The sequence below is a fragment of the Salvelinus fontinalis genome, chromosome 37 (assembly GCF_029448725.1).
Source record: "Salvelinus fontinalis isolate EN_2023a chromosome 37, ASM2944872v1, whole genome shotgun sequence".
Taxonomy (NCBI): Eukaryota; Metazoa; Chordata; class Actinopteri; order Salmoniformes; family Salmonidae; genus Salvelinus; species Salvelinus fontinalis.
The window spans coordinates 13,426,458-13,450,330 of record NC_074701.1 but is presented as its reverse complement, the minus strand read 5'-3'; the positions used below and the strand labels follow the sequence as shown (position 1 = coordinate 13,450,330).

The window sequence follows — 23,873 nt, the reverse complement described above, 5'->3', positions numbered from 1 at the left end:
AACTCAACTAATAACTAACTTCAAATTCTATGCTTAACGTGCACCAGTCTGATTTTAGAGCAGGACATAGCACCGTCTCAGCAGCTATGCTTGTCTTAAATGATGTGTCAACTTGCTTAGATCATAGGAATCACTTTGCTGCCATATTTATAGACCTACCCAAGGCCTTTGATACTGTGGACCATCCCCTACTCATCCAGAGGTTGTCTGAAATGGGCCTCGACCAGGCATCTTACAAGTGGTTTGGGAACGATCTGTCAAACAGGACACAATGTGTGCTTTCTGATGGTGTCAAGTTACCTAGATTTTTCTAAAGGTGGGTCTGCATGGGTCGATTTTGGGACCTGTCCTCTGTACCATTTCTATACATATTATTGGTCTATCTGCAAAAACCTGTAACATTCACCTGTATGCAGCTGACACTTATGTATGCCATTGCCCCTACTGCTGACCAGGCTGTTAGAGCTGCAATCAGATTTTGTTGCCTTGCAGAAAGCCTTGTTGATTGAAAATCTGTACTTAATGCATTGTTTTCTAATTATCGTAGAAATATTTCAGATGGTTTACACATTTTTGATTGGATAGTTCTCTCATCGAGCAGGTTTCTGCCTATACATATCTGGGCTTTTGGATTGACAAAAATGTGACATTTAAGAAACATACGGATGAGCTAGTTAAGAAGTTGAGATTTAAAGTAGGCTTCTTTTATAGAAATAGATCATGCCTCTCCCTAAACCGCAGGTGCAGGCAACTCTTGATTATGGTGACACCATTTATCAGAATCCAGCAGCCACTATTCTAAAACCCTTGAATGCAGTGTACCATAGCGCGCTTCGCTTTATCACAGGTGACAGGTTTAACACTCATCACTGCGTCCTTTATCATAAGGTCAGCTGGACCGCTCTAAATAAACGTAGAGCACTTCATTTCTCCCAAAGTTCTGCTGCACAAGCTTCCAAAATATCTCACTTCTCTGTTAAAGAATACAAAATACTAGGCACCAAACCCGCTCACAGGGTTTGTTAACTCTTGACGTCCCTCGTGTATCTACCAACATAAGTAAATAAAACTAAATGCTTAACACCCCCCCATGATTGGAAAAATTTACAATCCTCGTTACATCTTGAATCTGTGGCGCCAATAGGGCAAGTTAAAATGCTGATGAGGAATGAATTCACTGAGGTTTGCAAGTGTCATGGTTGATTGTAATACTTTATTTGTGTTGTTGAAATGTAGTGTATCTTTTAGTTTTTTTTGTGTGAATTGTTTGTTCTCAGGGCACCACTGAGAATGAGACCCTGATCTCAACTGGGATCCGCAGAAGAAATAAAAGTTACATTAAAAAAAATAAACACCAACAAAAATGTGCTACATTGTGCCCTTAGGAAAGGGCTCCACCCAGACCAATATTAAAGCCATTTGTACTGAGTGCATCCTGAAATACACTCTCTTAAGGTCATACTGCAGCTCCACACTCAAGAGTCGGCAGAGCTGCAGCACTCAGAAAGCAGATCAGCATTAACGGTCTCAATTCAGACCACAGAAAGCATAGTCCGGTCAGAGGCTAAGAGGAGTATGATTATCACCATCATCTTATTCATCATCATCATCATAGCACTGCATGGCGACATTGAGAGAGCTCGGAGTCTGTCTGTCTGTTGTTTTGTTTTGTTTGTAATATGATCAAGCTGTTGAATTGATCATAAACATGATTGTTATCATCAATCTGTCCTCTAACGTCTTCCTTCGCTCCCACTGAATCAACAAACCATTTGGCGGGAAGAAGGTAAAGTATTGGCCCATGCTGCAGGGTTAAAATGCCATGTTATCCTCTTCACACAACACTAGGGCTGTCACCGACTAAAAATCGATATATACACCCACCTTATGTTTGAATAGAATGAACTATATCTAAGCTACTGAGCTTGTCTGATGCTTTGAGCACTGCGACAAAAAATGAAGACACAAATTACTAAAAAAGGAGCCAGAGATCAAAATAGCCTAACCAGCAGAAAAATAAACTGTTCCCGACCAGCCTCCCGTTGCAGCTGGTCTTGACAGATTCTGCCATTACCCTCCTAAAGTTGCCGGTAACATGCTACACCAGCGGTTGGCAACCTTTTCAATTTGGAGTGCCAAGTTATCGTACCATTTATACTGATTACCAACAACGACGAGACGGCCTACAGGGAGGAGGTGAGGGCCCTCGGAGTGTGGGGTCAGGAGAATAACCTCACACTCAACGTCAACAAAACAAAGGAGATGATCGTGGACTTCAAGAAGCAGCAGAGGGTGCACCCCCCTATCCACATCGACGGGACAGTAGTGGAGAGGGTAGTAAGTTAAGCTCCTCGGCGTACACATCATGGACAAACTGAATTGGTCCACCCACACAGACAGCGTGGTGAAGGCGCAGCAGCGCCTCTTCAACCTCAGGAGACTGAAGAAATTCGGCTTGTCACCAAAAGCACTCACAAACTTTTACAGATGAGCATCCTGTCGGGCTGTATCACCGCCTGGTACGGCAACTGCTCCGCCCACAACCGTAAGGCTCTCCAGAGGGTAGTGAGGTCTGCACAACGCATCACCGGGGGCAAACTACCTGCCCTCCAGGACACCTACACCACCCGATGTCACAGGAAGGCCATAAAGATCATCAAGGACAACAACCACCCGAGCCACTGCCTGTTTACCCCGCTTTCATCCAGAAGGCGAGGTCAGTACTGGTGCATCAAAGCAGGGACCGAGAGACTGAAAAACAACTTCTATCTCAAGGCCATCAGACTGTTAAACAGCCCCCACTAACATTGAGTGGCTGCTGCCAACATACTGACTCAACTCCAGCCACTTTAATAATGGAAAAATGTATGGGAAAAAATGTCCACTAGCCACTTTAAACAATGCCACTTAATATAATGTTTACATACCCTACATTACTCATCTCATATGTATATACACTGTACTCTATACCATCTACCGTCTACTGCACCTTGCCTCATATTTCTCATCCCTTTACACTTGTGTGTATTATGTAGTTGTGAAATTGTTAGGTTAGATTACTCGTTGGTTATTACTGCATTGTCGGAACTAGAAGCACAAGCATTTCGCTACACTCGCATTAACATCTGCTAACCATGAGTATGTGATAAATCAAATTTGATTTGATCTGCATGCCAGTTATGGTTTTCATGTGCACATTTTCGAGGAACAGCTAAATCTCTCAAAATCAATGCCATGTGGTTAATCAAAATTATATCTAATTGAAAATTATACAAATCTAAAAAGTAACTTCTAATGCCAATATGTAAAAATGTACTACATAAACCAACAAATAAAAACATTGCAGCCTACAGGTAGAAAATATCCTGATAAAAAATATCCTATATATCACATTGGCTATGCATGGCCTATCTGCAAGGAACTTGAAACATTGTATCAACTATTAACTTGGTCAAGCCCGAACGTGTTAGCAAACTTGCAACATTGTATAACATATTCTGGGCCCTAATAGTTTCCTGTGCCAGTGAGCTCCTGACAAACACACACAGTTGTAGACTTTTTGCACAAAGGATAAGAAGTAATCAGGTAGGCCTATTTCATGACATTTCTTTTCACATTTCATGCTGAGTGGTTATCGAAAGGGAGAGAGCTGGACTTTTTTCCAAAATAGGCTACATTGAGGAACTATTGTCATTCTCAATGGATGTAAAAACAGATGTTTCCAGCGCTGCAGGAGCTGAGTTTACTTTGCTTTGTTCCGGAACAATGAGGACCGCGCTGACTTTCAATGTAACAACTGCTTGCTTGCAGAGGATTACAGGGGCGAAGTGGCTCCTCTTAGCAAGCAGGTAGCAAACCTACACAAGCTACTGGGGAACGCCCGCGCCCACCTACTTTTTATTTTTCTTCCACCCCAGTAGCCGGATGCCGCTCTGGTGGAAGGGTCGCCGCCGCGTCGGCTCTCCACAGCGTCACTCGCCGTAGAAGTCAAAGAAAGTGTCCTCTGGCAACGGGGGTCTCCTTGAAGATGTTAAGCCCGGACCTGACAGACCAGAAATGGCTTTGCCGGCCTGGATCCAGAGGTTCCGGCGCCTTCCCATTCGAGATCGGATCCGGAGGTACCTGCGTCTTCGTCCTCGGTTGTCTCCCTCTCTGGTGGCTTCTACCTCAGGTTCAGATTCTCAGAGCTCCCACCCTCATCAGACTGTGAAACTGCCTGCGAGACCGGCCCATTCAACATCACCAGCTGTCATCATCGGCAGCTCTATGGTGAGAAACAACATGTTCCCGTTGCAAAAACCCTGTGCTACCCAGGAGCACGAGTGCAGGACATCACAAGGCTGTTTCCAACCATTCTACAACAGATGCTGGGAGCGGACTCTGTCGTAGTCCATGTTGGGTCAAACGACATCCAGAGGGCTAGCTCAGAACATCTGAAAATAACTGATTTTAGCATTAAAAAAGACGACAAAAAACTGCCAATAATTTCAGGTGCAGTACCATCGTTGGGCCGCAGGTGTGAAAGATTCAGCAGGTTACTGCATTATACATCTGGCTAAAAGATTACAGTAACTCTGCTGGAATCACTTTTATTGATAACTTTGACACCTTCTGGAAACAGACGATACTCTACAGGAATGACAGAGTCCATCCAAATCATCTTGGCTCCTGGACTATGTCCACGCATTTCAAGGCTGCATTGAAGACCATCTCAGCTAATCCCTACCATTGTGACAATGAGTCTTTATAATGCTGCATCGAATGTACATTATCCTAGGGGCATTGGCAGACAATGTAAGTAACTTCGCTTATGTCCCCCTAATTGCCTTGAATACCTCTGATCCAACAGTTACTGTATGCAGTAAACATGAGCCTATGAACCAGAGTTACACTGTTAGCAATGAGGCGGTGTGCCCTAATAGGAAGTCCACTGTGTGCAGCTCACCCTGCACTATCAGCTCCAATATAAATAACATAAGCAAGTCTACTTATGATAAGCTTCCCAGTAAAGCATTAAAAACAATCAAGCAAACCAGAAAAATACTACAAAATAGCCCATATTAACATATGCAGCCTGTAAACAAGGTCTATGAAGTCAATAACTTGCTTGTAACAGATAAAATTCATATCTCTGAAATGCACTTAGATAATACCTTTGATGATAGTGGTAGCAAAACATGGTTAAAACATCTACCGAAAAGACAGAAATGCCAATGGGGGCGTTGTTGGGGTCTATATTCAAAACCACATCTAAGTAAAGCTTAGAGACGATCAAATGTTAAATACTGTTGAAGGAATATGGCTACAGGTTCATCTGCCTCACCTAAAGCCCATTCTGGTGGGAAGCTGCTATAGACCACCAAGTGCTAACAGTCAGTATCTGGATAACATGTGAGAAATGCTTGATAATGTATGTGATATCAACAGAGAAGTATATTTCCTGGGTGATTTAAATATTGACTGGCTTTCATCAAGCTGCCCACTTAAAGAAAAAGCTTCAAACTGTAACCAGTGCCTGCAGCTTGGTTCAGGTTATCAGTGAAACTACCAGGGTAATTACAAACAGCACCGGAATTAAATCATCAACATGTATTGATCACATCTTTACTAATGCTGATGAAATTTGCTTTAAAGCAGTATCCAAATCCACAGGATGTAGTGATCACAATATAATAGCCATATCTAGGAAAACCAAAGTTGCAAAGGCCGGGCCTAATATAGTGTATAAGAGGTCATACAACACATTTTGTAGTGATTCATATGTTGATGATATAAATAATATGTGCTGATCTGTGGTGTGTAATGAGGAGCAACCAGACGTTGCCCTTGACACATTTATGAAATTGCTTATTCCAGTTGTGTTTTGTAAATAAGATTTTATTCTTAAATGACTTGCCTAGTTAAATAAAGGTTGCACACAATTACTAATAAGCACTCACCCATTAATAAAATTACTGTAAAAACTGTTACATCCTCTTGGATTGATGAGGAATGGAAAAATTGTATGGTTGAGAGGGATGAGGCAAAAGGTATGGAAAATAAGTCTGGCAGCCGACCTGATTGGCAAACATACCGTAAATTAAGAAATCACGTGACTAAACTAAATAAAAAGAAACTACACTATGAAACAAAAATTAATAATATAATGAATGATAGTAAAAAGCTTTGGAGCACCTAAAATTACACTTTGGGAAAAAGCCAAACTCGGCTCCATCATTCATTGAATCAGATGGCTCATTCATCACAAAACCCACTGATATTGCCAACTACTTGAATGACTTTTTCATTGTGAAGATAAGCAAACTTAGGTATGACATGCCAGCGAACAAACAATGACACTACACATCCAAGTATATCTGACCAAATTATGAAAGACAAGAATTGCACTTTTGAATTCCGTAAAGTAAAGTGTGGAAAAGGTGAAAAGAAATGTTGTCTATCAACAATGACAAGCCACCGGGGTCTGACAATCTGGATGGAAAATGAAGGAGGATAATAGCGGACGATATTGCCACATCTTCAATTTAAGCCTACTAGAAAGTGTGTGCCCTCAGGCCTGGAGGGAAGCTAAAGTCATTCTGCCACCCAAGAATAGTAAAGCCCCCTTTACAGGCTCATTTAGCCGACCAATCAGCCTGTTACCAACCCTTAGTAAACTTCTGAAAAAAATTGTGTTTGACCAGATACAATGCTATTTTACAGTAAACAAATTGACAACAGACTTTCAGCACGCTTATAGAGAAGGACAATCAACAAGCACAGCACTTACACAGATGACTGATGATTGGCTGAGAGAAAGTGATGACAAACTGATTATGGGGGCTGTCTTGTTAGACTTCAGTGCAGCTTTTGACATTATCGATCATAGTCTGCTGCTGGAAAAACGTATGTGTTATGGCTTTACACCCCCTGCTATATTGTGGATAAAGAGTTACTTGTCTAACAGAACACAGAGCGTGTTCTTTAATGGAAGCCTCTCCAACATAATCCAGGTAGAATCAGGAATTCCCCAGGGTAGCTGTTTAGGCTTGGAGTAAAGCCAGTGTGTCTATGTATGCGGATGACTCAACACTACACGTCAGCTACTACAGCAACTGAAATGACTGCAACACTTAACAAAGAGCTGCAGTTAGTTTCAGAATGGGTAGCAAGGAATACGTTAGTCAGAAATATTTCCAAAACTAAAAGCATTGAAATTTGGGACAAATCATTCACTAAACCTTAACTACATCTCGTAATGAATACTGTGGAAATTGAGCAAGTTGAGGTGACTCATGGTCAAAACATATTGATACAACAGTAGCTAAGATGGGGAGAAGTCTGTCCATAATAAAGCGCTGCCTTCTTAACAACACTATAAACAAGGCAGGTCCTACAGACCCTAGTTGTCGCACCTAGACTACTGTTCTGTAGTGTGGTCAGGTGCTACAAAGAGGGACTTCGCAGTTGGCTCAGAACAGGGTAGCAAGGCAGGCCCTTAAAAATACACAGAGAAATAACATTAATGACATGCATGTCAATCTCTCCTGGCTCAAAGTGGAAGAGAAATTGACTTCATCACTACTTGTTTTTGTAAGAGGTGTTGACAAGCTGAATGTACCGAGCTGTCTGTTTAAAATACTTGCACACAGTTCAGACACCCATGCATAACCCACAAGACATGCCAGAGGTTTCGTCACAGTCCCCAAGTCCAGAAGAGACTATGGGAGGCGCACAGTACTACATAGAGCCATGACTCCGTTGAACTCTATTCCACATCAGGTAACTGATGCAAGCAGTAGAATCAGATAAAAATGAAAATATATATATATATTTTTTAAAGGTAAAAATACACCTGATGAAACCACGGGGACTGAAGAGAGACACACAAATGTACAGACACATGCATACATTGTGACATTGTTGTGTGGTAATATTAAACATTTTGTATTGTAGATATGGAGTGGTGTAATAATGTTATATGATGTACTGTTTAATCTTTTGTTTTATATGTAAGTGCTTTAATATGTAATGTAATTAGCTGCAGTGCTTTAACTAGCTGCTGCCTCGGCAGCTAATGGGGATCCCTAATTAACACAAAAATACAAACCAAACAATCGACCAGTCGACTACATGGGGTCAGTCCTACAGAGCACACAGGAAAACACTTGAGATCTATTTAGAGACCACAGGGAGAGAGGGATGGAGGGGAGGAAATGGAATAGAGGAACAAGACGGGGGCGAGATAGGTATAGTATATTCAAAGAGTATGTGTAGCAGCCTTCAGTCTTCAGATTGGAGGAGGTTGCAGGGGGCTACGGGTTGGATGTGAGGAGAGGGCATTACACCATAGTTGCATTTTGTTACTCTTTCCGAAGTGAAAAGTAGCCAGAGGGCTGAATAATGCATCTTTACACAAGCTGTCCACACACACACGCAAAATTGAGTAAATTAAAAGTATGGTGCAAAAAAACGGGAAGAATGAAAACCCTAAAAACGATACTACTTTCTGGCATATTTGGATTCCTAACGAGAAGTGATGATGGCAGATACAAACTTCAGATGTGGGGGTTCAGAGAGGAAATGGAGGCTGGCCTAGTTCTCTGTCCAGTTCTTGGTTGGGGCTGCAGCAGGACACGTTGAGTTCTGGCCCAGATACATCTAACTTCTGTGAGCCTTACTAGATATCTAGGACACAGTGCTCCATCCACTATACTGTTCATGCAGTCACACACACAAACATATAACGCACATACATGCATACTGATGCCACACACACACACGCTGCAGCTACTGTCTATTATCTATCCTGTTGCCACTTTACCCCTACCTATATGTACATACTGTAGCTACCTCAATTACCTCGTACCCCTGCACATCAACTCGGTACTGGTACTCCCAGGACATAGCCTATGTTATTTTTACTCATTATTCACAGTGTATTTATTCCTTGTGTCACTATTTCTATTTTATATTGTTATCTTTAACTCTGCATTGTTCAAAAAGGACCCATAAGTAAGCATTTCACTGTTAGCCTACACCTGTAGTTTATGAACCATGTGACAACTAAAATTTAATTTTATTTGAAATGCATGCATGCAGACACACACACATTTAAAAAAAATTGTTCTCTAAAAATGCTGAAATAAACACACTGTTCACAGTAAATTGTGAATGATGTGCATCTGTCATCCACACAAAAGTCATAGTGGAATTGCCATGATATCTGTATTCTTCTTCAAAAGCTGCCATTCAGTTGGGCACGACAGATCCCTTGCGGCACCTGCAAGAAGCCTGTGTTTTGAAGCACCAGCGTGGGAGTTCTTTGCAGGTAGGTTTGCATATACGCTCTCTGCGGGACCAATGGGCAACTGAGTGGGAGGGGCCTCTGGCAGCTTTGATGGTGTCACATTTCAGGGCCGATTCAGGGGTTCAGTGAGCAGTATTTCATCAATGAACCAAGCGTGTTGCCACTGTGAGAGTGACACCACTCCCTCTGGCATCACGAGTGAGACCCACAGCTCTACAGAGGCGTGGTGTGGTGAAGGGAGCTCATATCAAGGGGAATGTCCTAAGCCCAACAGGCTGCATGTCCATGTCCTAACTCTAACACATTGGTTGGTTGTATTCATATTATCACATCTCAAAAAGCCTGGAACCATATTAAAGGGATAGTGCGAGATTTTGCCAATTCAACTCTTTTTCTACTTACCCAGAGTCAGATGAACTCATGGATACCAGCATGCTAGCTGTTCCGGTAGACTTCCAATCACTGTGCTAACGCTAGTTACCAATGGCACTTCAACTTCCCTCAGCGAAACATAGAAATGGTATCCATTAGTTCATCTGATGCTGGTTAGGTAGAAAAGGGCTAAATTGACAAAACCTTGCCTTATCCCTTTAACGATTGGCCAATCAAAATGACATTAATTCAATAGAGCAATCAATATGCACAGTGAGGTAGACAGGCAACTAGCCTGAGAATAAAGCACCACAGTAACCTCCCCTGGCCTCATTCTCTTACTGTTATGGTTGTGCTGCTGGACACAAAACACAATCCCTGCCTGTCCTTGACCTCCAAAGAGTCACATGAATAAATTAACACTCGTAACCTCTCCAAGGCATCTCTTATTCCTGTTATATAACAGTAGTCAAGTCCAGTCACATGGTGTAGAACTTCCCTAGCACAATCTGAGGCTTGTTTAAGATGATCTGTAAGTGGAGCCTAATTGGTTTCAAGGGGCATCTCTGTGGAATGTCTATAGCAGAGTGCCCTCCCCCCCAAAAAAATGCAGGAATCTGGGCTGCTTTCAGTGCACTCCCCAGGCGATTGAGAAGAAGCTCCAGTACTCTGCTTTGAACAAGCAACGCATGCATGCACACTCACTCACTCACTCACACACACACACACACTAATGAAAACAGCTGGTCTGAAAAGCAGAGCCTGGATTTACACATACTGTAAATTAAGCAAAATGACATATGATTTAGTCAAACATCTTTGTTGATTTCGTGGTTAAAAATTGACATCTTTATCCTTTCTTTTCTATTTAATACTGTATCTTTCTCGCTTGCTTTCTCATGGACAGTGAATATGCACTTTGAATTTCAGACAGGCTACTAGGCTTGGGCGGTATACCGTGTATACCAGGGTATTTTGAAATACCCTGGTAACATTTTCAATACTGTCATTTGAATATTTGTTATATACCTGCAGTCAACTTGTGCACTTGGTTAATAGATAAATTCTTCATTTCACCTTTTGCATAATTTTTCCATTATGGAGATATTCCCCAAAGCAGCTGATTGTAAACAAACATACCATGTGACTGGCTCAAAGAGCATATGTCGGAAACGGAAGCTTTGCGAAGTGACGATCCACTGTTGTGCAGCGCAGCGACATGGTGACATTCACTAATAATGTTTGCCAGCTAAATATCATAACTAGAAAAGTTGAACCACCTAAAATGTGCCAACTAAATGTTCTCCAGCTCAGGGCTCCAGCTATGCATTTGGTTTGCTAACTAAGTAGCTATCTTGCAAGCTCCTCAGTTACAACAGAGACAAATCAAATCCCCTCCTGGATTAAGAGCCATGCTGTATAATATTTGTTTTGTGCGTGCAGCAAACTGTGAGTGGCTTTTTTAGATATGTGTGTCACTTTATGAGATGGGTTGTCTGTCCTTGCAATTAGGTTATGTTTGCTTGCACTTCGCTTGTAATCATTAAGCTAGCATCCACTATAGGAATTTGCTAGTACTTTGTTAGCATTCATTTTTTAATTTGAAAGAAATAGCACCCTGTGTGTGCACTACCGGTAATACTGTATGCCCTTGTATAGTACAGCAAAGGTATGAAAATCAGAATACCGTCCAACCCTATAGGCTACCATAGGGAATAGTCAAGAACTGTGTTCCTTTCTCTCACACTCAGATATAAAGTGGGGTCCGAAATTGACACCCTTGATAGGTGAAAACCTTGATGTACTCATTGTGTGCTAGGAATATGGGACCAAATACTAAACTTGACTACTTTATTTATAAAGTATCTTTAGGGGTGTCAATAATTTTGACCCCTCATTTAAAAAAAAAAGTATTACTTGTTATACAAAATCTATAAGCAATTGTATTAATATAAAATATTATAATTCCACAATTTTTGGGAGCATAGAATATAGCTCTGTATTGGAATTATCTATTTTATGCAGTAATTATTGCTAATCTTTATCAAGTTTATCAATCATTTCTGACCCTACTGTATATTGTAGACTGTAAACTAAGGGGGTTATAAGCTATGTTAAATAATATGTTTTGGAGGTACGTCCAACCGGCCTCACAACCACAGACCACGTGCAACCATGCCAACCCAGGACCTCCTCATCCGGCTTCTTCACCTGCGGGATTGTCGGAGACCAACCACCCGGACAGATAATGAAACTGAGGAGTATTTCTGTCTCGTAATGAAGCCCTTTTGTGGGGAAAAACTCATTCTGATTGGCTGGGCTTTACTCCCCAGTAGGTGGGCCTGGCTCTCAAGGGGTGGGCCTATGTCCTCACAGGCCCAGACATGGCTGCGCCACAGCATGTGAAATCCATAGATTAGGGCCCAATTAATTTATTTAAATTGACTGATTTTCTTATATGAACTGTAACTCTGTAAAATGTTGAAATTGTTGCATTTAAGTATATATTTAAGTATATATATATATATATATATATATATATATATATATATATATATATATATATATATATATACATACATACATACATACATACATACATACATACATACATACATACATACATACATACATACATACATACATACATACATACATACATACATACATACATACATACATACATACACACACACATACACTTTAAATAATATTGTCTTTGTATCTAAATGAAAATGATTCAAATCTAAAAGATAAAATTCAGAACATGGGAAAATGGCCACACTTGACCGTTGCACTTCTAGATATTCACTGTGGGAATGATTGGCCTGCTACGCTATGAAACCACACACTATTGCAAAGACTTTGATATTACCGGCCACAATTGATATGGTGAAAACAATGTGTAGGGAGGCAGAGGCACAAACTCACATCAATACCTTTGTCATATAACACTGTTAAAACGCCATAAATGCTATTGTTAGCAATCAAGAGGAAACTGACTGAACGACTCAAAAACTCTCCAGCTTATGCTCTCCAAATGGACATTAGCTATGAGGGCCGAGATGCCCATGCATTGACTTTTGTTCGCTATACATGTTGGGGGATGGTATTTACGAAGACATATTGTTCTGTCTCACGATTTCCGAGCATGAAACAGCACAGGGATGTTCAGTGTGCTGCTATTATGGCGAAAAACAGATTCCATGGGATCGAATGGTGGGCTCTACTCTACTAAATGTTCGCAATGTACTAGTTAGCATTTAGCAATCTGGATACCGCCCAACCCGAACTTGTGGTTTTACTTAATTCTCCGTACTGGCCAATGATTATAACAGTGACTCTGATACAACCAATAATCAAACGCTGTGCCCCTGGCCTGAAAGTATGGAAGTTCAACATGTAGCTAGATGTAGTAGGCTAATGTTAACTAGCTGGCCTTGCGCATCGTTGTCCATGAAAGGAAGTTAGGCTAGCAAGCAAGCATTTTAACAAGGTAGCCTAGGACAACAAAAACTAAAAGCCGGGACTGTATGACAGATTCATAGATCCTTTAGCCAACATAAAATAAGAGAATGGCATCACCGTTTCTCTACAAGTAGGGGTGAGATAAAAAAATCTACTTGCACGCACGCACGCACTGGATTTTTAGCTTACGTTGATTGGGTTAAATCGTTTTTGGTATCTTTAAGTTGTCACTGTATTAGATTAAACATAGGTAATTGTATGATGCTGAAGTGTTGAAGTTAAAATACCCTGGAATAATGGAGGCAGCTCCTGTTTTCTTTGTGACTTGCGGTAACTCTCTGTGGTTCTAAGTCAATAGTTGTTTAGTAGCCCGAAAATGTCGGAAACATTACCGTCATGTAATGTAGGTCATGTCACTAGGTCATGTCACTGTTTGTTACACGCAATATGTTTTGTGGACTTCACCGGACAGATGTTGCTCTCAATTTTTTTAATGAAACAAATGTGTGGTTGAATTTATTCTGCCACCGTGTAATGGTAATGCTTGACTCTTCTGTAGGTCATGTCACTGTTTGTTACACGCAATATGTTTTGTGGACTTCACCGGACAGATGTTGCTCTCAATTTTTTTAATGAAACAAATGTGTGGTTGAATTTATTCTGCCACCGTGTCTTCTTATAGTCTCGGCATTAGGCCCACAGTGGCTTGCGAAAGTATTCACCCCCTTGGCATTTTTCCTATTTTTGTTGCCTTACAACTTGGATTTAAAATTGATTTTTGGGGGGTTTGTATCATTTGATTTACACAACATGCCTACCACTTAGAAGATGCAAAATATGTTTTCTTGTGAAACAAACAAGAAATAAGACAAAAGAAAATGGAAAACTTGAGCGTGCATAACTATTCACCCCCCCAAAGTCAATACTTTAAAGAGCCACCTTTTTCAGCAATTACAGCTGCAAGTCTCTTGGGGTATGTCTCTATAAGCTAGGCAAATCTAGCCACTGGGATCTTTGCCCATTCTTCAAGGCAAAACTGCTCCAGCTCCTTCAAGTTGGATAGGTTCGCTGGCGTAGAGCAATCTTGAAGTCATACCACAGATTCTCAATTGGATTGAGTTCTGGACTTTGACGAAACCATTCCAAGACATTTCCCCTTACACCACTCGTGTGTTGCTTTAGCAGTATGCTTAGGGTCATTGCCCTGCTGGAAGGTGAACCCCTGTCCCAGTCTGAAATCTCTGGAAGACTGAAGCAGGTTTCTCCTCAATTTCCCTGTATTTAGCACCATCCATCATTCCTTCAATTCTGACAAGTTTCTCAGTCCCTGCCAATGAAAACATCCCCACAACATGATGCTGCCACCACCATGCTTCACTGTGGGGATGGTGTTCTCGGGGTGATGACAGGTGTTGGGTTTGTGCCAGACATAGCATTTCCATTGATGGCCAAAAAGCTCAATTTTAGTCTCATCTGACCAGAGTACCTTCTTCCATATTTTTGGGGAGTCTCCCACATGCCTTTTGGCGAACACCAAACGTGTTTGCTTATTTCTTTCTTTAAGCAATGGCTTTTTTCTGTCCACTCTTCTGTAAAGCCCAGCTCTGTGGAGTGTACGGCTTCAAGTGGTCCTATGGACAGATACTACAATCTCCGCTGTGGAGCTTTGCAGATCCTTCAGGGTTATCCTTGGTCACTTTGTCTTTCTGATTAATGCCTTCCTTGCCTGGTCCGTGAGTTTTGGTGGGCTGCCCTCTCGTGGCAGGTTTGTTGTGTTGCCATATTCTTTACATTTTCTAATAATGGATTTAATTGTGCTCCGTGGGATGTTGAAAGTTTTGTATATTTTTTATAACCCAACCCTGATCTGTACTTCTCCACAACTTTGACACTGACCTGTTTGGCGAGCTCCTTGGTCTTCATGGTGCCCCTTGCTTAGTGGTGTTGCAGACTCTGGGGCCGTTCAGAACAGGTATATATATATATATATATATATATATATATATAGAGATCATGTGACAGATCATATGACTCTTAAATAAAGTCCACTTGTGTCCAATCTAACTAATTATGTGACTTCTGAAGGTAATTGGTTGCACCAGATCTTATTTAGGGGCTTCACAGCAAAGGTGAAGCCCCTAATTTCGTGGTATCCTCCCCAATTTCGTGGTATCCAATTGTTAGTAGTTACTGTCTTGTCGCTACAACTCCCGTACGGGCTCGGGAGAGACGATGGTCGAGAGCCATGCGTCCTCCGAAACACAACCCAACCACACTGCTTCTTAACACAGCGCGCATCCAACCCGGAAGCCAGCCGCACCAATGTGTCAGAGGAAACACCGTAAACCTAGCAACCTGGTCAACGTGCACTGCGCCCGGCCCGCCACAGGAGTTGCTAGTGCGCGATGAGGCAAGGATATCCCTACCGGCCAAACCCTCCCTAACCCGGACGACGCTAGCCCAATTGTGGACCTCCCGGTCACGGCCGGCTGCGACAGATCCTGGGCTCGAACCCAGAGTCTCTGGTGGCACAGCTAGTACTGCGATGCAGTGCCTTAGACCACTGCGCCACCCGGGAGGCAACTTCACCAAAGTTGGACTATTTTGTGTATGTCCAATACACAAAATCCAAATAAAAATCCATTTAAATTACAGTTTGTAATGCACCAAAATAAAAAAAACACCAAGGGGAATGAATACTTTTGCAAGGCACTCTAAGTCATAGTGTCAAGGCATTTCAACTAACAGGTTATAGAGAAAACAATGCAATTATCAGAACACATACGTTGTAATATGGCTTACTTTTCTGTCTTGGCTTCCCCGGTCATTTTACCCAAGCACGGCTACAGATTTGTGACCCAATCCGTTTGACTGTGATCCTGGCTCAGTTGACAAACGGGTAAGTGAAATCGAACAGCTGATCGAGCTGTCATGTGACCAGAGGCTGCAGACAACGCATTCACGGGTCACAACGGAGGAGTCTAGGTTCCTGACGCAAAGGGAATAGCCTACAGTCTGCATTAAAACCAAATATCGATACAGGTTGGATGTGACAGCAGAGATGAGGTGCGCACTGTCGACCACTCCCCCTGACTTTGAGAAAATCCGACACGACATGCGTCAAGCACACTTATCTCATTAGTGCTGCTGAGATAAGAGACATTATGACAGACTAATTTGCATCGACCGTCATAGCTCCGCATGAAACGGATGTGATGGTGAGTTGAGAAAACAATCAGAAACTGTTAGAATGTTTTTCAATTGACTGCCATAGCTCCAAATAAAAAAAGTTAACATTGGCTGTTAATTACCCCCCCAAAAAATCACAGTTGGGGTTGGGAGAATTTTCAGAAATAGCCTAATCAAGGGGTTCCCAAACTATGTGAGAGGTTATCAACCTAAAGTCAGTGTCAAGATTTCAGTTTTTCGATTTAACCCATCTGAAGAGTTCCGTACAGTTCCTTGATGTGCCATTTTGAAGTCCCCGTCTTGTGACTGTCGAATTTGTATAGCGCCTCACAATCAAACATAACCGGTGTTGTGCCGAAAAGCTCCCACCTGCCAGAATTCTTCCGCCCGCTTCGTGTGAACGCACACAATTCTTCATTGCTGAGACTTGCTTGCTAGTTGATGTTTCTGATCACGTTCGGCTGCGTTTCATTAAATGTTTTATGTCGGTTTGATCGCGGGGGAATAATGTCTGCAGTTTTCGGTTTGGCTATTTGTTTCAAGTATATTAGTCCATAAATAAATCTTTGCCAAAATTCGTCATCTCTCCCATGTTCGACTAGTATTGCTTGCCTACATTTTACTCCCTCTATGTTTAATATAGCACACATACATGAATTATTCATTTCAGTTGCCTATCCTGACATGAAGTTTGTTCTATAGAAAGTATTTGACTCTGATGTGTGACACAAAGTATTTGACTCTTGCCACAAAATTAAGGAAATTAGAAGGGGGGGGGGGGGTTTCAGCAAGGCCCTCAATCAAATCAAAAAATGTATTAGTCACATACACATGGTTAGCAGATGTTAATGCTAGTGTAGCGAAACGCTCGTGCTTATAGTTCCGACCATGCAGTAATCTAACAATTTCACAACAACTACTTTACACACACAAGTGTAAAGGAATGAATAAGAATATGTACATATAAATATATGGATGAGCGACGGCCGAACGACATAGGCAAGATGCAGTAGATGGTATAGAGTACAGTATATACATATGAGATGAGTAATGTAGGGTATGTAAACATTATATAAAGTGGCATTGTTTAAAGTGACACATTTATTACATCCAATTTTATATTATTAAAGTGGCTAGAGATTTCAGTCAGTATGTTGGCAGCAGCCACTCAATGTTAGTGATGGCTGTTTAACAATCTGATGGCCTTGAGATAGAAGCTGTTTTTCAGTCTCTCTGTCCCAGCTTTTATGCACCTGCACTGACCTCTCCTTCTGGATGATAGCTCACTACCCTCTGGAGAGCCTTGCGATTGTGGGCGGAGCAGTTGCCATACCAGGCGGTGATACAGGCCGACAGGATGCTCTTGATTGTGCATCTGTAAAAGTTTGAGAGTGTTTTTGGAGACAAGCCAAATTTTTTCAGCCTCCTGAGGTTGAAGAGGAGCTGTTGCGCCTTCACCACGCTGTCTGTGTGGGTGGACAATTTCAGTTTGTCCGTGATGTGTACGCCGAGGAACTTAAAACTTTCCTCCTTCTCCACTACTGTCCCGTTGATGTGGATAGGGGCGTGCACCCTGTGCCGTTTCCTGAAGTCCACGATCATCTCCTTGTTTTGTTGACGTTGAGTGTGAGGTTATTTTCCTGACACCACACTCCGAGGCCCCCACCTCCTCCCTGTAGGCTGTCTCGTCGTTGTTGGTAATCAAGCCTACCACTGTAGTGTCATCAGCAAACTTGATGATTGAGTTGGAGGTGTGCATGGCCACGCAGTCATGGGTGAACAGGGAGTACAGGAGAGGGCTGAGAACGCAACCTTGTGGGGCCCCAGTGTTGAGGATCAGCGGTGTGGAGATGTTGTTTCCTACCCTCACCACCTGGGGGAGCTGTCAAAAAGTCCAGGACCCAGTTGCATAGGGCGGGGTCGAGACCGAGGGTCTCGGGCTTAATGACGAGTTTGGAGGGTACTATGGTGTTAAATGCTGAGCTGTAGTCGATGAACAGCATTCTTACATAGGTATTCCTCTTGTCCAGATGGGTTAGGGTAGTGTGCAGTGTGATTGCGTCATCTGTGGACCTATTGGGGCAGTAAGCAAATTGCAGTGGGTCTAGGGTATCAGGTAGGGTGGAGGTGATATGATCCTTGACTAGTCTCAAAGCACTTCATGATGACGGAAGTGAGTGCTACGGGGCTATAGTCGTTTAGCTCAGTTACCTTAGCTTTCTCGGGAACTTGAACAATGGTGGCTTTCTTGAAGCATGTGGGAACAGCAGACTGGGATAGGGATTGATTGAATATGTCCTTAAACACACCAGCCAGCTGGTCTGCGCATGCTCTGAGGATGCAGCTAGGGATGCAGTCTGGGCCGGCAGCCTTGCGAGGGTTAACACGTTTAAATGTTTTACTCACGTTGGCCGCAGGTTTTGGTAGCAGGCCGTGTCGGTGGCACTGTATTGTCCTCAAAGCGAGCAAAGAAGTTGTTTAGTTTGTCTGGGAGCAAGACATCGGGGTCCGCGACAGGGCTGGTTTTCTTTTTGTAGTCCGTGATTGACTGTAGACCCTGCCACATATCTCTCGTGTCTGAGCCGTTGAATTGCAACTCTACTTCGTCTCAATACTGACACTTAGCTTGTTTGATTGCCTTGCGGAGGGAATAGCGACACTGTTTGTATTTGGTCATGTTTCCGGTCGCCTTGCCCTGATTAAAAGCATTGGTTCGTGCTTTCAGGTTTGTCGCCGTGGGTACAACATCACCGATGCACTTGCTAATAAACTCACTCACCGAACCATCCCATCGTCTTATTGCTTTTCCTAAAAAAATGTTTTACACTTTTTCTGGTTTTAGTTTTTAAAGAATGTAGGTACAGTAGTAATAATAAAATTAAAAAAATTGTACTCTGGGCGAAAAAGAAAGAAAGTCAACATGAGTGCATATCCATAATCACAGTAAATTGTAATAATAATTGAAAAATATAGCCTATAGATATGAATTGCACAACAATGATACATTTATGGAATGTTAATGCATCGTTTTCTCTTTATTCAACCCTTCCTCCTGCCACCCACCCACACAATATGTCATGACCCTAAAATCAGCACATCCCGCAGATATAACCACAGGGACTGCAGGTTATGAGTCAACCGTGCATCACTAACGCGCACCACAAACACACACACACACACCACACCGAGTGACCTTTCTCCTTTCTGTTTTTATCTCAGCACCCAGCTGAGCTGATCTCTTTGAAGACACCTTTAGTCTGAAACTATAGTTTTGTTATGAACACTGTCTCCTGTTTATCACCAGAAGCGAGTACAAGGTTAGGGAATTGTAAATATTGAATACCTTTAGAAAGTGGCATCTTCTGTAAGTACAGAGATATACCATTTTAACAAGGCTACTGTACACTCTTAGAAAAAAGGGTTCTTCAGTTGTCTCCATGGAATAACACATTTTTTCCCCCTGGTAAAACCCCTTTTTGGTTCCAAGTATAACCGTTTTGGGTTCCGTGTAGAACCCTTAAAAAGGGTTCTACATGGAACCCAAAACGGGTCTACTTGGAACCAAAAGGGTTTTGCCTGGAACCCAAAGGGTTTATTCAAAGGGTTCTTCTGAGGACAGCTGAAGAACCCTTTTAGGTTGTAGATAGCATATTTTGTGTTAAGAGTGTAGCCTACTACTACACAACAGGGGATAGTTCTAATCAGTCACCCAAAGTCCAAGTGTTGTTTGTGATGTGATTGCTACCCTATTACAGAACAGTATGTCCAACTTGTGAAGTTGGTGAGGTATTCCTTTCCCGCCACGAATCAGATACTACAGTATGAACACCATATATCAGCCAGGGAAAATGAGTCAGTACTAGCAAGAGGCTAACAGCTGCAGGCACAGGGCTACAGCTCTGTTTAATAGATGGGGAGAGAGAAAGAGAGAGAGAGAAAGAGAAATTGAGAGACTAATGCTGTAAGATGAAAGAGAACTGGGACTCCGTATTCCATGCAATCTGCCATCTCTCCATCTTTCTCCATGTCTGCCCCGTTGTTTTGTTCTTCAAAGCCTCATACCCGAGTCACAAACTTGCACACACTACATAGAGCACATTACGCACACAGTGCATTACTGCAGTGGTAAGGTGAGGTTTTGTCAAAGCAAAGTGCTTCTTTCTCTTGGGACTTACCTTTGCTCATGCTTCAACACTTTCATCCAGCTAGTGTTTGCATGACCTTTGTAAAGTAAGGCTTGAGTGTTGCAGTGGGATCCAGCCACATGATGGTCTGTTTATACGACACTAGTTTATACAACACTAGTTTATACGACACTAACTCTAAGACGTTCCGAGAAATAACGCAATGCACAGACATGCAAGGAGTGCCCCATTTAATCCTATAGGCTCTCTTATTTCCTTGCTATAAATAAAAAAATCTACTAAAATAACCCTCCGGCAGCTTCTCTTGGACATCAATCAGAATAGTTGATTATGGTCAAGACCTTTGTAGGCAAGGAACGGTCTAATATTACTGCCTGATGTAGGCCATATGCAGTTTTCCAATAAGCCAAGAGATACTGTTTCTTAGAGACCCAGGTAGAAACATATACTACACTTAGTGGATGCTCTTGACGTGAAACCAACTCAGCAACTTCCATACAATCGACTGAATGGCATGTCATCAGTACCGTTTTAATGTGTAGAGATCAGATACGTCGATGGACAACTCATTAAAACTCCTACAGCACCACCGTGACGCTGGCACGTTTTGGACTTCTAACCCCTTTTTAACATTGTGTGTTTGAGCTACAGACTGCTGGGTTGTTGCATTGGATTAGTCTATTTCTTCTGCACCATTAGTCTGTGTGATTGACGCGGGCAGAGCTAGAGCGACACAAGTGTCGTTAGAAGGTAAGAGGTTCTTCTACATAGAAGATCATAGGAAATCCCAGGAAATCCCAGGACATAAGTGTCTATAATGCTGTAATAAGCTCACAAAGTTGCTGTCACAAATTCCACACAGTTGTCGCTGACTTGTTGGATATTCATGTCCCACTGAGCTAACAATTTCTGTACTTACAGCATTCTTATTATCAGGTTTTTGCTTGGCGGACATTTTTCAATAAAACTCATGAATGCAGCTGTATACGTCAAATCATTTTGTGTTGGACTTGTAACACTCGATGTCCTGAAAATAAAATGGAAAAACACTTCAAAGTGAGGCTAAACTGGGACTGACAAAGTCTCTCTCGCTCTCTCTGCAAACATAGTCTTGAATTAATGCCCTCAAATGTTCACGATGTGAAAGGAATTCTATCAACCGCCCCCTTGCACCACGGCATAACATTTACTTAATGTATGTGCATCTACGCATAATGATAATGGGGAAGGTGATGAACATACACAGCATGCTCATTCTGGGTGAGGTGGCGTGGAGGCGGGGTTGTAACTGAAGTAATTAGGTATTCATGTAACTTGTGATTCAGAAAAATACAGTACGTTATAGAATGCGAAGCAATCACCCCGGCCCATAGAAATGATATAAGACTTGAAAATTGAGAATATATGTTGTTTCCTCCCCATTTTTTTCCATGCCAGCCTTGAGCCTCAAGGCTCCTCCATTAATCAAAAGTAAAGGGAAAAAACAAAAAAATTATAACCGCCTCCCTCTTTCCTCTGGAAACAGAGCCTCCTCTATAACTTAGAATATGACAAACTGTACATAGCTCCATATGAAAAAGAACACTGACAAAAACAACAAAGATTGCACGGTTCACTGCTTCCCATTACACTTTCCATTACTTTTACATAATTTTCACTGACGTCTGTTGATTCATTAAAAAGTACCATTTTAACATTCTGGACAAATTGTAGCTTCTAAATGGGTAACCCTTGTAGCTAAAGGGCATTTCCATGTAAAGGACACATGAGCAGCAACGTGTTCATCGGAGCATGTCAAATTGGGTGTCAAATGAAAGCTAAGTCCATATCTTGGAGAAGAAAAGGCATAGGCATAAGTAATGGCTTTGATTTCTGGTCAAACATGCAAATGGATCTTAGAAAACATCTAGCAGAAAAAGTCTTAAAAAGGTATTAGAAATACTTCAAAAGACAATAATGTTGAAGACCCCTGCAAAATAATATCAACACGTATATTCCGTTTGAGAAATTACTTGAATTTTTAAAAAATTTAATGGAAACTAGAGTAGTCACAAACCACAGTTCGGTCACCTGCTACTGTCCTCCCTTCCACTGGCATACTGTTATGGTCAGCTCATAACTGTTTTCTTTCTGTCATCTGGTGGTCAAAATGAGTGCGAAAACAGTCTGGACAACCTCTCTCTCTCTCTCTCTCTCTCCAGTTAATGTTACCTCTCCTCTCTTTCCATTTACTGTAACCAGCCTCCACACCCACTGAGCACCGACCTGCACCAAACGTCCATGGACATTAAAAAGCAGTTGAAATTTGGTCAGTCCGCCATGTCCTTGTTTCAACGTCCACAGACATCGTTTTTTGATTTCAATATCTATATACAAACGTTGATTTTTACTCCGGGTGGGACCAGCCCTGATTTGGCCCAAACATAGTGTAGACGTCTATGATTGGTGACCAGATCACATCTGAATTAATCATAGACATCTATGGTTTTTTTTTTACAAGTTTGGACAGCACAGTGAAAAAAAGTAGAGTTCAGTACTCTAGTTTGATGTGCTGTACAGACAGACAGACACTCTTATCCAAAACAACTTACAGGAGCAATTAGTGCTTTGCTTTAAGGCACATCAACATATTACCTTTCAGTTACTGTCACAACGCTCTTAACTGTTAGACTACCGGCTACCTGTCACCTCTACTGTGATGTCCAAACTTGTGAAACATAGACATCTATGAGTTGTTCAGATTTTTGTGAAATGTTCTGTGTAAATTGTTCAAAGTAGTCCTTGTGCATATGGTTTTATAGTTTGTTTAACTTTGAAATCAATGGTTTCTGTTTGGCATACATTTTAAAGTGAAAAATCTGGGTCTCAGCGTGATTCTGTTACCGTAGAATTTCCCCCCCCCCCCAAATCTCCATCACCTCCTTATCATATGACCTCAACTCTGTAGTGAACGGACCTCATTTAGTAGGCGCTTCTGTCATTTAAAAAAACTTGTTGGCAACATTAGTATTTTAGCTCATTAAGAGGTATTGATGATTCAAAGCAAGGTATATTTGGTCAAGCTCCAATGGGCTTACTCTCCTTTACACTGACAGCCATAAATTAGCCTTACTTTCATGCGTGCCACTGTTCTTGTCTTAATTCTTCAATTATTGTTATTATTCAGTCCTGTGTAGCTCAGTTGGTATAGTGTGCCAATGCCAGGGTTGTGGGTTCAATTCCCATGAGGGATCAGTATATAAAAAAAAGTATGAAAACTGAACTCACTGTAAGTCACTCCGGATAAGAGTGTCTGCTAAATGACTAAAAATAACAACTTCACATGCTCATATTTCTTTGCATTCAGCCAACACTATCTTATTTTTTTACAGAGAATGATAAGGAAAATGTTCCTTCTGGAAAGGCTGAAG

General features: G+C 41.8%; 1 protein-coding gene across 1 annotated transcript in view; it reads right to left on the bottom strand.

Moving 5' to 3' along the window:
• The window catches only part of LOC129836173 (serine/threonine-protein kinase 32C-like), a 162,989-nt gene that overhangs the window by 138,001 nt on the left and 1,115 nt on the right, over positions 1-23,873 (bottom strand). The gene's annotated exons all lie outside the window — the stretch shown is intronic.